Source organism: Rhinichthys klamathensis, unplaced genomic scaffold (assembly GCF_029890125.1).
Source record: "Rhinichthys klamathensis goyatoka isolate OS25496 unplaced genomic scaffold, OSU_Roscu_1.1 h1tg000103l_1, whole genome shotgun sequence".
NCBI classification, from domain to species: domain Eukaryota; kingdom Metazoa; phylum Chordata; class Actinopteri; order Cypriniformes; family Leuciscidae; genus Rhinichthys; species Rhinichthys klamathensis.
Window position 1 is genome coordinate 4,063,052 of NW_026606642.1, and position 17,080 is coordinate 4,080,131.

At 34.7% G+C, this 17,080-nt stretch overlaps 1 protein-coding gene and 1 long non-coding RNA gene across 2 annotated transcripts in view; one reads left to right on the forward strand and one right to left on the reverse strand.

Annotated features, from left to right (window-relative positions):
- Nucleotides 1-17,080, reverse strand: part of LOC130087017 (uncharacterized) — a 96,118-nt gene that overhangs the window by 9,942 nt on the left and 69,096 nt on the right. The window lies entirely within an intron of this gene.
- Nucleotides 371-1,223, forward strand: LOC130086949 (uncharacterized). Its single transcript, XR_008807286.1, has 3 exons — nt 371-439; nt 524-585; nt 1,138-1,223. It is a non-coding gene; the product is annotated as an uncharacterized LOC130086949 (long non-coding RNA).

Here is a 17,080-nt window from a genome sequence, read left to right on the forward strand (position 1 = left end):
AGTCCGAATGAAAAATCTGACTGGAGACCAATTTCCCTAACCTCTTGCAATGGCAAACTACTCTACTTCTACATTATGTATAATATTATATAATATAATTCTGCGTATGGCTTATGCAAAATATCACAAGCTATTAGGAAGACACATTCCCGTTTAAACCTGGAGTTTTACTCTGTCTCTTTTGTCCACCTTTGACCGCTTCTGTCCTGCTTTCTTCGACGGAAGGGTCTATGAAAATAAACTGTAAACTTCTAACATAGTGTCCGCTGTAGGTCAGACGGACAGACTCACTCACACTAATGGCTCATTATGTCTATTACAGATCAAGGCCTACCGTTATTGTTCATTGTGTTGATCTCTGCTGTGTCTGCTGCTGGATCTCTGATGATTGTTGCTGTCGTCGTGATCTTCTGCATCTGCAAGAAATGTAGAAAAACAGGTCAGGAGAGCAAGCAATTATTCTGTATAAATATCTCATTTTGAAACTGTCGTTTTAACATGTCTGTGATTATTGTTAATGCAGTCGAGACCCAGGAGAAAGACAAAACTGATTCAGCATTGAGTAAACCAACAACACAACAACAGGTAAGAAGTTGCAAGAAGTTGCAGTCAGTTAGTGTGAGTTGCATCATGACGCATCTTTAAAATCACTTGTTGTAGGCTATGTGGTGTGTTATTTTTAAATAGCCTAAAAGCAGGTTTTATACCATTATATTTTCATTGTAGAGAAAGTAGGTCACAGAATTATTGCTCATGTCACCTCTGCTGAAGTGTGTCCTCGAGCTGGAGCGTCTCTGCGGTTTATCATTATCTGATGCAACTTTAGCAGACATTGGTTTCTTTGTAGACGTTCTGCAACAAGTGTCTTTGCTGTTGTGTGAAAGACAGTTATTCTCAGCACAGGCTGTCATGACAATCCTGCAGAACTGAAACTGTTTGATGATTTAAACTGTTTGAAAAGTCATGGTTGATGTCATTTCCTCTTGCAGCTCCATGTTAGCATCTGATCTGTAGTAGTAGTTTTTCAAAACAAAATTGTCAGTATTTGTAGATTAAGCTTTTCACAGAGAAACAAAAGTTTGTGTTCTTATTGCCTGTTGCATCAGCAGTTTCCTGACTGAGTTTGTTTCCTTTCAGAAATCGAAGACGGAGTCTGTGTATGAAAATGTCCCAAAAAAACGATGATCAAACATCATATCTACTTGAACTTTTGTTAGAGCTCATACGGAACAATTGCTCACATTTTTGTTTTTAGTTACATTTATTCTTGTACAGGATGTCTATATTTGTTTTTGCACAAATTGTTATTGTATTGTTTAAAATGTTGTTGCTCTGTATTAGTTGAATATCATCCTGAAACTCAACTAAAAGGTTATATTTAGAAGGTCTTCTTATCATGTATGTATCTAACTTTAATTATTAAACATTGGTCCACACATGTCTGGTTTACTATCTTTGTGGGGACTCTTCATAGATGTGATGTTTTTATACTGTACAAACTGTATATTCTCTCTCCTTGCACTAACTCTATTCATAAAACTACCTTTCACACTGACAAACAATGCTGGCAAATTTAACACAATCACATCATCGGAAGTCTCTCTAAGAAGAGCGCTCTTTTAATTATTCTTTCTTGTTTTGATTATTTTAATTTCTTCTATGTAAAGCACTTTGAATTACCATTGTGTATGAAATGTGCTATATAAATAAACTTGCCTTGCCTCTTTTCACCGATATGGTGCGCTATAACATGTTGTCATACTGTTCAGTTCTCATAGAGGAGCTGCTGAAGGACTAATAATAACACACATATAACACACACTGAGCGGCAGCGCTGAGCTGAGCGAGCAGGTACGAGTAGTGAGTTGTCGTCGAAAAAGATGGATAAAACAAAATGCTGGGGGGCTAAAAATAGAAAAAGAAAGAGGGAAAAGGAGATGGCATGTCAATTGATGCGACAGCAGCTAAATAAGTGCATGCTGAAAGCCAACAGGTAGGATTTCCCTTGTGAAAAAAAAGTGCACTTTAGTGTACTTTTATAAAGTGTACTTATTACACAAATAATATACTTTAAAGGTATACACTTAAGTGTGAATTTAAATGCAATTTTTTGGCCACACTGAATGCACATTAAGTATAATTAATTTAAAATATATCATATATTAAGTTCAAATAAAATGCAATAAGTTGTCATTAAGAGTGATTTTTTGGTACAACTTAATTGGTACTTTAATACAACTTTATATTTACTTTAATAATTGCTTCGAGTGCATTTAAAATATATTTAAAGTGCACTACACAATATAATGACACGCAATTAATGTGATTTAAAATATACTATAATGTCAGTTAACAATACACTTAAGTGTGAATTAAATGCAATGTTTTCGCCGCATTGAATGCACATTAAGTGTAATTGATTTCAAATATATCACATATTAAGTTCAAATAAAATGCAATAAGTTGTCATTAAGAGTGATTTTTTGGTACCACTTAAGTGGGACTTTAATACAACTTTATATTTACTTTCATAATTGCTTCTAGTCTATTTAAAATGTATTTAAAGTACACTACACAATGCACTGACAAGCAATTAATGTAAACTAAAATGTACTTTAATGTCAGTTAACAATAAATGTGAATTAAGTGTAATGTTTTCGACAAACTTATTGCATATTATATGTAATTGATTTCAAATGTATCACAGATTAAGCTCAAATTAAATGCTATTAGTTGATATTAAGAGTGATTTTTTGGAACAAATTAAGTGGGATTTTAATACATTTGTATATGAACTTTGAAATATGGTAAAAGTGTACTTCCAAATATACTGACAAGCAATTACTGTGTAAGACTGGAAAACTGGTTAAAGAGAAATTATCTGACCACTGGTCTCCGAAGACAAAGGACCTTGCTTGCAAATTAACATGTGAACAACTCTCTCTCTCACACACACACACACACACACACACACACACACAGCTTCCCCCCACTCTTGCAGATCACCTGAAACTCACATAAGAATATATGTATGGTTTTAATGTGAATGAGTATCATTAAAGATTGTGTTTAGTATCATTTTAAAGGTCTCAGGGTGGCTGGTACGAGTGTCTCATTCCAAAAGAAGTAAAACAAAAGGTAATAAGGTTATTAAGAATATAGAAATATCCTTCACACAGAAGGGTTTGTCTCGGAGTTAACACCTTCTGGCCTTTTGTTTGAATGCAAATTACAACTAAGCAAATGGTTACCTACCAGTAAATTTCCACTGGAACTTACATATGAAATGAGGTCATGGTATATAAGGAAATGCAACTGGAAGATCAGGGCTTTTTCTGTATTTCAGATAGCCCATGAGGTTTAGCTCATGTAGTTCATGTTGGGTTTGCATCTATATCTCTAATCCTAAAACATTTGATGATTTGCATTGATTATCTTTCAATTGATTATGGAATTGTTAAAATACATTTACCTGACATAATAAATTGTTATATTTGATTATTCTAACAGACTTTGACTTTATTTTCATTGGAGTTAAAAGGAACAGTCAAACATTAACGTATATTTAACGATGCACAGATATCATTAAAACACTTTCATTCTATGGAGTCAGATGAAACGAGTTAGAACATAAGACAAAAAGTATTACATTTAATTAAATATCCCTTTGCCATTGGAAGAGACGGAACGCGCGTTGAGACCTTCACCGCTAATTTGAATGCCGGCATTGGATCAAATTAGTCAGCCTTACAACTGTGAACTAAAATATACTTTAATGTAATATACATGTACACTATTGTATAATTAAATACATTTGTAATTAAAAAAAAAAATAGTTGCAAATATTTTCAAATTTGGACAAAAAAAAAAAAGTCTTAACCTAGCTACAATCAACACAAATTCAATTTAAAACCCTCTACATTTACTGACAAAACAATCTCTAAAATAAATACATAAAAACCTTTCTGTTGGTGCACAAGAAAAAAACCCAAGAAACACTATACATAAACAGTTACAACACTTTAAAGGGATAGTTCACTTTGACACATATGACACATTCTGTCATCATATACTCACCCTCAAGTTGTTTCAAACCTGTATGAATTTTTCTTCTGCTGAACACAACGAAGATATTTTGAAAAATGTCAGTAACCAAATAGTTAACTGGTCCCATTGACTTCCATGGTATTATGTTTCCTACTATTGAAGTCAATGGGACCAGTTAACTGTTTGGTTACTGACATTCTTCAAAATATCTTCGTTGTGTTCAGCAGAAGAAAGAAAGGTAACACTTTATAATAACTGCACACTATTAATCATTAGTTAAGCATGAGTTAACAGTTAATTCATCATTTATAAAGCATTAATAGACATTAATAAGAAGTTTATAAATACAGCTATAAATGCTTTTTCTTGATTTATAAGCATATCTGTAATGTGTTTAATAATTATATTTTCATACTTTGTTAATGATCAATTAATAATTTCTAAATTAAGTATAGCATTATTTACAAACCAGTTATTTAAGAGTTGTCAGTGATTCATAAGATCACTTAAGTGTAAGTTGAGGGTTAGTATATGATGACAGAATTATCATTTTAAAGTGAACTATCCCTTTAACTCTCATTTAGAAAGAGTCTGGAGGGAATGATGCTTATATGCACAATCATGTTCTCCCTCATACAAAGGTACCTAAACCTAAACCTATCATCACAGAAAACATTATTGTGTTTTTACATTTTCAGAAAACATCATTCTGTATGATTTATAAGATTCTTTCCATGTAATTTACTGGTATTACTATACTTTTGGGGTAATTTGGTCCCCATAACCTAGGGATTACCAGTACAAACATCATTTTAGAAGCAAACACACAGTACATCAAACACACAACCCATGAATTAATACAAACAAAATGTGATGTGACGTTCTACTGCAAAATGTGAACACTAAGATTCAAACGGGTAATGCTTTACAAAAAGGTATTATTAGTTAACTCCTTCAGTTAACATGAACTAAGAATGAATAATACTTTAAGCATTTATTAGTCTTAGTTAATGTTAATTTAAACATTTAATAATGCATTATTATATTCAAAAGTTGTGTATTAAAATTATAATGCACCGTGAACTCGCATGAACAATGACTATAAATTGTATTAACTAACTTTAACAAACTATATTTTAATTAACTAATATTAACAAAGATTCATAAATACTGTAAAAATATGCACATTTTTAGATCATGTTGGCTAATACATAAACTAATATTAACAAATGAGACCTAATTAAAGTGTTACCGAACCTTGTTAATTTTAGCTCTTAAACCTTTTCAAGTTTGTCTAAAAACAAAAAAACTAAAACTGAAGAAATCTAAAGGCACAAAAACAAGAAAACCAAAATCATTTGTCACCAAATGTTTTGAAGTAATTGGAAAGTGCTGTTTATGTCAATGTCCCGGTGCTCTCCAAAGTAAATGTGAATGGATTTGTTCCAAAGAGGCAGGAAAGTCAGAAAAAATACCTTGAGGGAAAAAAAAAGTGAAGGAAAACATTTGTTTATAAAACATATCCAGTCCATTATTATATTTGGCTCAAATGAATGAAAGTGATAGATATTTTCCCGTTAAAGTTTATATACACCTTGCAGTATTTTAGTCTTTATTTTAGCAATAAGAGGGAACACAAAAATGTATATGTTGTCTTTTTATTTAGTACTACCCTGATGAAGCAGTTTATTCTGCAAGGTGTACGTAAACTTTTGACTGCTAACTGTTGATGAATGTGTGATGTGATGAATTACCTCATCAGGGTCACACCGTAGTAGAAAGCTGGGCAAGGTTCCTCTATTTCCCACAAACACCAGGATTGCACTGACCACGCCATCTTCACTGACACTGGGCTTAAAGTCATTAAAAATAGAGAACATTTATTTTGCTACTTTAAAAGGAATTAAACATAACTTTGTAAGGGTGGATTTCCTGCAGGGGTTCAAGCTGCAAGACTGCCGAATGACTAAAGAAACGTTATCAGCAAGATGGTAGAAAACTGTACATTTCTTGTCTATTCCACCCACTGCCACTTATACCAACGACGGAAATAAGCGCAGTTACAATAGCTTCATATGTGGGAGAGCGTTGCTATATGAGTGACAATATTGTATTGCAATAGGTAGCACTTCAAAGTCAATACCAAATCAAAACCATTTAGCACATTATTTGTAATTGAAAAGGTTTAATGAAAAAATATGGTTATGGTTACACTTAAAATACCTACAAAATAGATGTATGAGATGATGTTAACTTACAGTATATAATTAATTGTACCCAGCATGTATGTAAAATGTTACCTGAGAGATAGATAGAAAGAGAGAGAGACAGATAGAGAGAGAAATAGCAGAGGAGGTAAAGAGAGAGAGAGAGAGTCCCAAGAGGGACCCAGAGAGCGCCAGAGCATAAAAAAGGGCAGAGCAACAGTTACAGTCTTGTTTTATCCTTTCCCTGACCATGTGACTAAAACCCAAATGTGAGACATTCAAACTGACCAATCAGATAATTACACTTCCCCCATTGTTCTAAAGGTGTGACAATTCATAGACCCCCAAAGTACAAACATCTTGGCCTACAGGCCTTGATCACTATCAGACCCAGCATGTAACTCCTCTATGCCTTTGGGAACTCCAAATGGTCCTTGTGGTTGAAAGAAGGGGTGGAACACAGTAAAGCATATGTCTTTGTTCATTTCAAATCTTGGATTATTTTCAATCCTACAACTTTATCAATTACACAAATATAGGTTAATGACCCATGCAAACCCAAGACCCATGCAAATTGAGAAAGGTAATCTTGAATTTTAAGCTTGCATCTTAGTATCTTCATGAAGGATGTTCCTGTATTTACCACGGTTGACACAGTAATGCGGCAGCCTTCTTCATTTGGTTTGTTACCTGTAAAATATATGATGATTATAGGGGCATATGTAAATGCACAGGTGGGAATGTATTACTTGCAAATGGAAAAGATTCAAAGCATTAAAAGCTATAGGGATAGTTAGGGACTTGATAGCAGTGTTTTAGCTTGATAGAGCTGTGCTGGCTGGGCAAAAATTCATAATAAATCTTGTAACATCACCTCATCAATACAGGTCTGTGATTCCACACCGCTTGCCCTGTATCTCCAATAACAAATGTGAACTGATCCTGCAAAATGAATGTTTAATCCAGATAAGCACAAAAATATTACATATTCCAAAACAAATAGTAACTGAACAACTCACTCTTCAAATGCAAAACGAAATTAAATACATTAACGTTACAAGCATTATTTCTAGAGGTGGGTGATATTTTAAATATGTATGGTGGTTAAGATTGATTAATATATAAATGTCTTCGAGAGTTACAATATTGGATCAGCATTCAGCATACAAATTTAACTTTAAGTCATACTCATTTAGTTTGTTTAAAATTATTTAAAAAGTCGGTTTAGTAAAAATAAATAAATGAATAAATATATTTAAAAAAAAAACACATTTCAGTAGACAAATTCCTCGAACACGCCCACACACCCGAGCACATTACGATGTAAGACATTAGGCTTGTTTGAGATGAGCAAAATCTGCGCAGAACCGATCACCGGTGATCAGCGATATGTGCCTCATTCCTGAGCGAGTAATTGTAAGTTTTGAGCACAGAGAACTATATTTTGCAAGCAGATTGCATTATATTTTGAACAGAAATTAACAATCGCAAAAAAAAAAATTCGTTTGAGCAAAGAAAAAACGATTCCGTGCTCAATAAATGTATTTGCTATTATCCATATTAACGTGCAATAATAACCCCTCTCACACAGTTTACTCAGGTGCTCTCTCACAAACTTATTCTCTGCGCTCCAGTCAAGTCCCTCTCTCTCTCTCTCAACCTCTTAATTCTGTGCGCGCTCAACTCTTGACACACGCGCGCTCAACTCTTGACACACACGCGCGCTCAACTCTTGACACACGCGCGCGCTCAACTCTTGACACACGCGCGCTCAACTCTTGATACACCATACTTGGCTTGCCATACGCGCGCTCAACTCTTGATACACACGCGCGCTCAACTCTTGACACACGCGCGCTCAACTCTTGACACACGCGCGCGCTCAACTCTTGACACACACGCGCGCTCAACTTGCAACAGCGTTACAAGTGTGCCACAAAATCAACCAATCGGAAAATTAAAGGTCAATTGTGATTGGCTGTTGGTCTCCAATCACCACGCAGCACAAAGAAGAAGAAAAAGGAATTTTACGGATAGATGTCTTCTCTAGTATGGAATGCCAAAGCTGACTTAATTAAAAATAAATAAATACATAAATAAATATACGAAGAAATGCAAAAAAGCAAAAATACATAAATAAATATACAAAGAAATGTAAAAAAAAATACAAATAAATGTGTATTTATACTTTTATTTCCTTATTTATGTATAATTGTATTTTTTTCACACATTTTTTATTACATTTATTTATTTCCACTTTTATTTATTTCCACATTTATATATTGTATTGTATTATATAAATTGATTTCCAGGGGCGATCAGCATCATATACTGCATGTCCAGTTCTTAATATTAATCGATAAACTACTCAGTTATTATAATAATAAGGCACTATGGCTGTTATCAGTAAAATAAAATTGACCAAAGTCATTAAGTCATTAAAAGTCAAAATCTTAATACAGAGGAGAATGTTTTTACACTGCAATTACAATTGCATAAAAGTCGTAATGAGATTAATGTTAAAAATAAAACATTTGAATATAGAAATATGAAATGATGGAATCAATTAAATTGTATGTTTAAATATGAAACTAAAACAGCCAGTAGGTGGCGGTAAGTCACTGTCTTAAACGAGTGAGTCATATCATTAATTCAGACCGATTCATTCAAATACTGATTCATTCAGTTCGGGAATAAAATGATCTCATACATGGGCTTTTTTTACAGCATTTTTAAATGCTGACATTTTTTATTAATGTTGGTGCCACGTCGCCCCGCCATAATTTTGATACCTGAGCTGTACAGTTGAACATAACACGTGGTGTTTTTTTCCCCGAAGTTCAGTATTTTAATGAATCGGTCTGAATTAATGATATGACTCACTTGTTTAAGACAGTGACTTACCGCCACCTACTGGCTGTTTTAGTTTCATATTTAAACATACAATTTAATTGATTCCATCATTTCATATTTCTATATTCAAATGTTTTATTTTTAACATTAATCTCATAACGACTTTTATGCAATTGTAATTGCAGTGTAAAAAACATTCTCCTCTGTATTAAGATTTTGACTTTTAATGACTTAATGACTTTTGTTAATTTTATTTTACTGATAACAGCCATAGTGCCTTATTATTATAATAACTGAGTAGTTTATCGATTAATATTAAGAACTGGACATGCAGTATATGATGCTGATCGCCCCTGGAAATCAATTTATATAATACAATACAATATATAAATGTGGAAATAAATAAAAGTGGAAATAAATAAATGTATAAATAAAAAATGTGTGAAAAAATACAATTATACATAAATAAGGAAATAAAAGTATAAATACTCATTTATTTGTATTTTTTTTTTACATTTCTTTGTATATTTATTTATGTATTTTTGCTTTTTTGCATTTCTTCGTATATTTATTTATTTATGTATTTATTTATTTTTAATTAAGTCAGCTTTGGCATTCCATACTAGAGAAGACATCTATCCATAAAATTCCTTTTTCTTCTTCTTTGTGCTGCGTGGTGATTGGAGACCAACAGCCAATCACAATTGACCTTTAATTTTCCGATTGGTTACTTTTGTGGCACACTTGTAACGCTGTTGCAAGTTGAGCGCGCGTGTGTGTCAAGAGTTGAGCGCGCGTGTGTATCAAGAGTTGAGCGCGCGTGTGTCAAGAGTTGAGCGCGCGTGTGTGTCAAGAGTTGAGCGCGCGTGTGTCAAGAGTTGAGCGCGCGTGTGTGTCAAGAGTTGAGCGCGCGTGTGTGTCAAGAGTTGAGCGCGCGTGTGTATCAAGAGTTGAGCGCGCGTGTGTCAAGAGTTGAGCGCGCGTGTGTCAAGAGTTGAGCGCGCACAGAATTAAGAGGTTGAGAGAGAGAGAGAGGGACTTGACTGGAGCGCAGAGAATAAGTTTGTGAGAGAGCACCTGAGTAAACTGCGTGAGAGGAGTTATTATTGCACGTTAATATGGATAATAGCAAATACATTTATTGAGCACGGAATCGTTTTTTCTTTGCTCAAACGAATTTTTTTTTTTTGCGATTGTTAATTTCTGTTCAAAATATAATGCAATCTGCTTGCAAAATATAGTTCTCTGTGCTCAAAACTTACAATTACTCGCTCAGGAATGAGGCACATATATAACGCCATACATGCCGGTTAGAAATGTGTCCGAGTGCGGTCCGCCTTGCTCTGATGTCATGCTGACGTGAGTCAAAAAAGTCTCGCGACCGCAAGGCGCACGTGTCGGATTCTGCAGTCGCGCGCAGTTGCTCTCCACCGACTGCGCTGATCAAAAGCATGATGGGAAACGACTTGCTGACGGCACAGCTTAATTCTCATTGGTTTAAACAACCGTGATGTATTGTTCTCTTTTAAAATGTTTGATTTTAAAACTCTAATATCATGTTTTATGTGTATATATTATGTGTGGATACATGGGCGTCAGTTTGGTTTGAAATGTGGGGGGGGCAGAGACGCATTCGGAAGGGCATTTTCAAAAGTGCTGGGTACAATGACGCGTTCATTCTTTTTTCTCTTTCGCGCAGGTCATGGTTTGAAAGACGCCGATGTCCTGTAGCTTACTGATTTAAATAAATAAAAATGTATACAAAGATGTGATGATGTCCGACCAAAAATGTGATGGTACTTTGGGTTTAAATTTAATATTATATTAAGATCTAATATAATGTTGTTAGTATCGTGAATTTTTACGTGAATATATATATATAGATCCGCCTGAGATGCGTATGTACTGTAATGGTCCAGTGGCAGAATTTTTGCCAAGCGTGTCGGAGGTTGAGGGTTCTAATCCGCACTCGTATAGTTTTTTTCCCCACATCAAAACCGATAATTGTATATCAAGAATCTTGATATACTTTATCACTGATAAACATTATCGGTTTTGATGAGGGGGAAAAAAAACTATACGAGTGCGGATTAGAACCCTCAGAAGCAGGGACACGTTTGTGTGCATTTTGAATTGTGATTTCTCTGGAACGAATAGAATCTCTGCAACGGATTGAAGCGCGCGTCCGAGTGAAGACAACACATTTCAGCGCTAGATCGCCTCTTATTTAACAAATGAATTAAACGAATGCTGCTAGTTAACTAGAGATTTTTTATTTGTATTGGTACATCCGTGACGCGAGATGTTTCAAAAGTGGTGGGGACAATATCGACCCTGGCAAAAAGTGGTGGGGACATGTCCCACCCGTCCCCCCCCCCGTAAATGACGCCTATGTGTGGATATCCCCAAACTCTCAGACAGTGCGATCTATTTGATGTATTTTTTTTTTTTTATTAAAAATAAAAACACATATCTGTAAAGAAAAAAAATGATTCATAAACATATAGGCCTATTTAAAATGGAATTAAATAAGTAATTTGAGTGTCTTGTTCATTATATTTATTTTCATATTCAAGCAACAAAACTTAAAATACATCCAGTTTATTAGCAACACCGTGCACGAGTGTGAATCCCGTGAATCCCGCGATATCCGCCTTTGATCTCACAGGTGTCAGATCCACTGCGAGAAGAGCGATCTGTCCGGCTTGCCTGCGCTTTTTTCACTCCTCCTCTCACTGCAGCCGCCTACTCTCGACTACATTTCAGGCGAGGCAAGGCACATCTCAAACAAGCCTATTATTTGAATGCAATCATAGATAAATTATTGGAAACATGATTAATTTACCTCCCGAATCTATTGCGTATAACGTTACTATCTGCGATTAAAAAGCACTCTTAATCGCAATATCAACTGCGGTGAAAAAATTTCAATAAAGAAAGCATCAAGATATACTTACTTGACTGATTATTTGCAGTAGGGTATAACATCTCATCTGCAAACAGCCAAACGTGGCGCTCCTTTTGTTCTCTTCTTTTGTTCTCTTCTTGTTTGGGAAGCTTCAGTTTCCTCATGCACCGCCATTACAGAAACATAACAGCGCATTTTTCAAACTCTAGTGAAGTACTGCGTCATCATGACGTAGTATTTCTGGCGCATGCGCATTAAACACCATGTTCGTATCGAGTATATTTTTATTTCAGTTTTTTCTGTTTAAGTTGAATTTGTTCTAACTCATTGTGTTGTTAGACTCTGTAAGTTCACAAAACTTTACTCTTTCACCTAACTAAAAGTCAATATTTTTGTTCAATATTAATGCACACAGTATATATTATAGACTAAACACATTTAAAATACATGAACAAATTATTTTTGGACAACACACTTGAGTTGAAATTAAAGTGAATTACTTTCCATGTTTTCCATTAAAATTATTATTTTATTTAGTATATTAGTCAATACATCAAAATAAATTTCATTTAATAACTTGTAACTTTAATCAATTTAAAACACTATAAATCATAATTATTTAAAATGTATGTTTAAGTAAAACTTAAGTAGACACAATTAAAAAGTGATTGTTTTAAAACATGCACTTAAGTGTGTTTAGAAATATTGTAATGAAAGTGTACTTTAAGTTAAGCTTAATTAGATATTATTACAAAGTGCATTTGTAAAAAGTGCACTTAAGTGTGTTTACAAATATGATCATGAAAGTGTACTTTCTTTAAGTAAAACTTAATTAGACATTATTACAAAGTGCATTTTTAAAAAGTACACTTAAGTGTGTTTAGAAATATTGTCATGAAAGTGTACTTACTTTAAGTTAAAATTAATTACATATTATTACAAAGTGCATTTTTAAAAGTGCAATTAAGTGTGTTTATAAATATTGTAATGAAAGTGTACTTACTTTAAGTTAAACTTAATTAGATATTATTACAAAGTGCATTTGTAAAAAGTGCACTTAAGTGAGTTAATAAATATTGTCATTAAAGTGTATTCCCTTTAAGTACACTTAAGTGGTCTTTAATTTTAATTATATTATATTATCTGCAAGTACACTTTTCAAAAAGTATACTTTTATTAGTTTAAGCACACAAAAAGTACGCTATCAATACAATTAAGCACACTTCTTTTTCACAAGGGTTTTGTTTTTTATAACGAGAGCATTTATGAGTCAGTGAACAAAACTCTTCTGTGCAGTTTAAACGAGTCTGATTAGCTGTTGTGATTGGTGACAGTGATCAGCAATGCATAAACTGTTGTTAATGAAATGCTGTTGAAACGGAAGTGCATCTTGAAGACTCAAGGGCGTAGGTTTAGGGGGGGACGCTAGGTACTAGTCCCAATCAATATTTTGAGGTGACAAATTTGTCCCCACCAATATTTAGCAAGCTCCTTTGAACTGCTATTTTGATCTTTGCGCTGATATTTGGATCGATTGACAACGGCCAGGGCGACTACAGTACAAGATACGCCGTAATTTGATTGGCGGCGGGGTATCTGACAGGCAGGCTACACGCGCGGGCCGGGACTACTGCTTGCACTCACTGGCAGCGAGCGGGTGGTGTGTGTGTGTGTGTGTGCGCGCGCGTGACGACGCCGACGGTAAGTTACCAGGGCTGTCTCTCTGCCTGCCATATACAAAGGCCAGAGTAAAACATTTTAATATTCCGTTTTTTGCCCCTTTTTGTACTTTGTAGATCAGCTATGTCACCCAAGAAGAAGAAAGGGGACATACGAAGCTTTTTCATAAAGCAGAGTGTAAGTAGGCAAAAATAACTAGCCACACAAATAACTAGCAGTAACGTTAGTAGTGACTGACCAGGCTTTCAAATGCAGATTCTACTGTGGAAAATACTGGTGATCCTGGTTACCCAGGATATTGTTACAGTTAAACCTAGCTTCTGCAATCTTTCAAGGTTAGGAGCATTAATTAGGGGTGTGCAGCACGGATAGACTCATAGAAGTCGCACTATCATGCTAGAATGAGATTAGCAAGTCACTGAATGTTAATTAGCCTACCTTAACTTAGAACTTAACTTGCAGTCATAAACAGTGGATCATCTGAGACATTTATCGTTTCTACATTCTGTTTATGTAATGTATTTGTAGTGTAGCCTACTTGCTAGACACATGTGCTGGAAAAACATGTTGGCAATGTTAAAAAGGCAAAAGTTAACACTATTGGTTATTCAAATATAATGAATCATTATTTGATTGATAATATCCAAATAACAATATCTGGTAGGAAGGTTAAACTTGCTAGCCATAGACAACAGATTTAATTAACCATTTTGTATGCAGGAAAGACAGCATCAAACCACAACAGATTTACATTTATTCATTTAGCAGACACTTTTTATCCAAAGCGACTTACAATTGAGAACAATAGAAGCAGTAAACCTAGGATAACAACATGCAAGTTTTATGACCCTTCCCAGTTTAATCTAAAGCTGAGACCAAACCTACGCCCATGCCTGAGATATATTGAAACTGTTGGTTGAGCGAGCACTAAATTGGATTTAGTGTGATTTCATTTTCACTGTTTTTTTTGTGTTTTTTTTAAGTCCTCTTGTGTTGTATTTATTTTAATTATTTCCCTTTAATTTATCTGATTGAATATTGTATTTTTGCATTTTTCCTATTTTGTTTCTGAAGAACGAGAGTTGAAAGGAGAATTCAAAGGGTAATAGGTTGGAAGAATTGTAGCTAAAATTGAATTATTCTTTGCACTAAATAGGTTAATTAGGAACAGTCGTATAAATAGGTAAAAATTAGCTTTATTATATATATATATATATATAAAAATAAAAGGAAAATAAATTAGTTAAATTTATTAGCTTGAACCTAAATAGGAAATAACTCTATATACAACCCGAATTCCGGAAAAGTTGGGACGTTTTTTAAATTTTAATAAAATGAAAACTATAAGACTTTCAAATCACATGAGCCAATATTTTATTCACAATAGAACATAGATAACATAACAAATGTTTAAACGGAGAAATTTTACACTTTTATCCACTAAATGAGCTCATTTCAAATTTGATGCCTGCTACAGGTCTCAAAATAGTTGGGACGGGGGCACGTTTACCATGGTGTAACATCTCCTCTTCTTTTCAAAACAGTTTGAAGACGTCTGGGCATCGAGTTTATGAGTGTCTGGAGTTTTGGTGTTGGAATTTGGTCCCATTCTTGCCTTATAGGTTTCCAGCTGCTGAAGTGTTCGTGGTCGTCTTTGACAAATTTTTCGTTTAATGATGCGCCAAATGTTCTCTATAGGTGAAAGATCAGGCCAATTCAACACCCGGACTCTTCTACGATGTAGCCATGCAGTTGTAATAGCTGCAGTATGAGGTTTTGCATTGTCCTGCTGAAATACACAAGGCCTTCCCTGAAATAGACGTCGTCTGGATGGGAGCATATGTTGCTCTAAAACCTTTATATAGCTTTCAGCATTCATAGTGCCTTCCAAAACATGCAAGCTGCCCATACCGTATGCACTTATGCACCCCCATACCATCAGAGATGCTGGCTTTTGAACTGAACGCTGATAACACGATGGAAGGTCTCCCTCTTCTTTTGCCCGGAGGACACGGCGTCCGTGATTTCCAACAAGAATGTCAAATTTGGACTCGTCGGACCATAGAATACTTTTCCACTTTGAAATAGTCCATTTTAAATGAGCCTTGGCCCACAGGACACGACGGCGCTTCTGGACCATGTTCACATATGGCTTCCTTTTTGCATGTTAGAGCTTTAGTTGGCATGTGCAGATGGCACGGCGGATTGTGTTTACCGACAGTGGTTTCTGGAAGTGTTCCTGGGCCCATTTAGTAATGTCATTCACACAATCATTCACACGATGAGTGATGCAGTGTCGTCTGAGGGCCTGAAGACCACGGGCATCCAATAAAGCTCACTTAAAAAAGTTGGGTTAAAAACGACCCAACAGCTAACCCAATGGTGGGTTGATATAGCACCGACCTATTGTTGGGTTATTTTAACCCAATAAATTAGGTAACTAGTATTACCCAATAAATTGGGTTACAAAAACGAATCTGTTGGGTTATTTGGCCAAAATGCTTTAATCAACCTATTATTAATATTAATTATAATTACTATTATTTCCATGAAAATAACTCACTCACTCACAACTTATATTAAAAATGCTTTATTTACATTCAATTAGACATTGCATTCAAAAGTTATTGTTGCAATTGTTTCAATAAATAAAAAAAAAAAAAGTAATGCAATTATAAACTGCCTCATAAGGCAACGTGTTGAAGGGAACACCTCCAGGCACAGAATATTAATGTTAAAATTAATTAATTTAGAGTTATGTTTTAAGTTCTAAGAAACATGGATCACAAAAACACAAATAAACAGTTGTAAACATTACAAGTTGTAAACATTTTCATTAAGTTATTGTTTGCAATTGCTTTAATTTACTTCCTTAAAATAAGAAATTCTTTCAATAAATAAATAAATAGAAGTAATGCAATTATAAACTGCCTCATAAGGCGACAGTGTGTTGAGGGAACAGCTCCAGCCACAGAATGCTAAAATTAATTTAATTACAATTACAATTATGTTTTAAGTTCTAAGAAACATGGAATACAAATACACAAACAAAACAAACCAAAGCTTGTCCAGCTTATCCAATTATAAACTGCCAAAGTAGGCAACAATGAGTTGATGGAACTCCTCCTGGCACAGAATATGATGTTTTATTAACAAAGTTCGGGAGAAGCACGTTCAGATAATTAACACGGGTGGAGAGCACTCAGCAATCATGATTAAAAACGTGTATATATAGACTCAGCAGTCTCACCTCATTTCTCTGACAGTTTAGCAGCGTCCCTCCACCACCCCTTCTCCACTCTTCTAGTCCTAAACCACTTTACATACGGGGGGAGTACTCTGGGTTCGGGCCGAATTCGGAGCTCGGAGCCCTCCCCCCGGACAG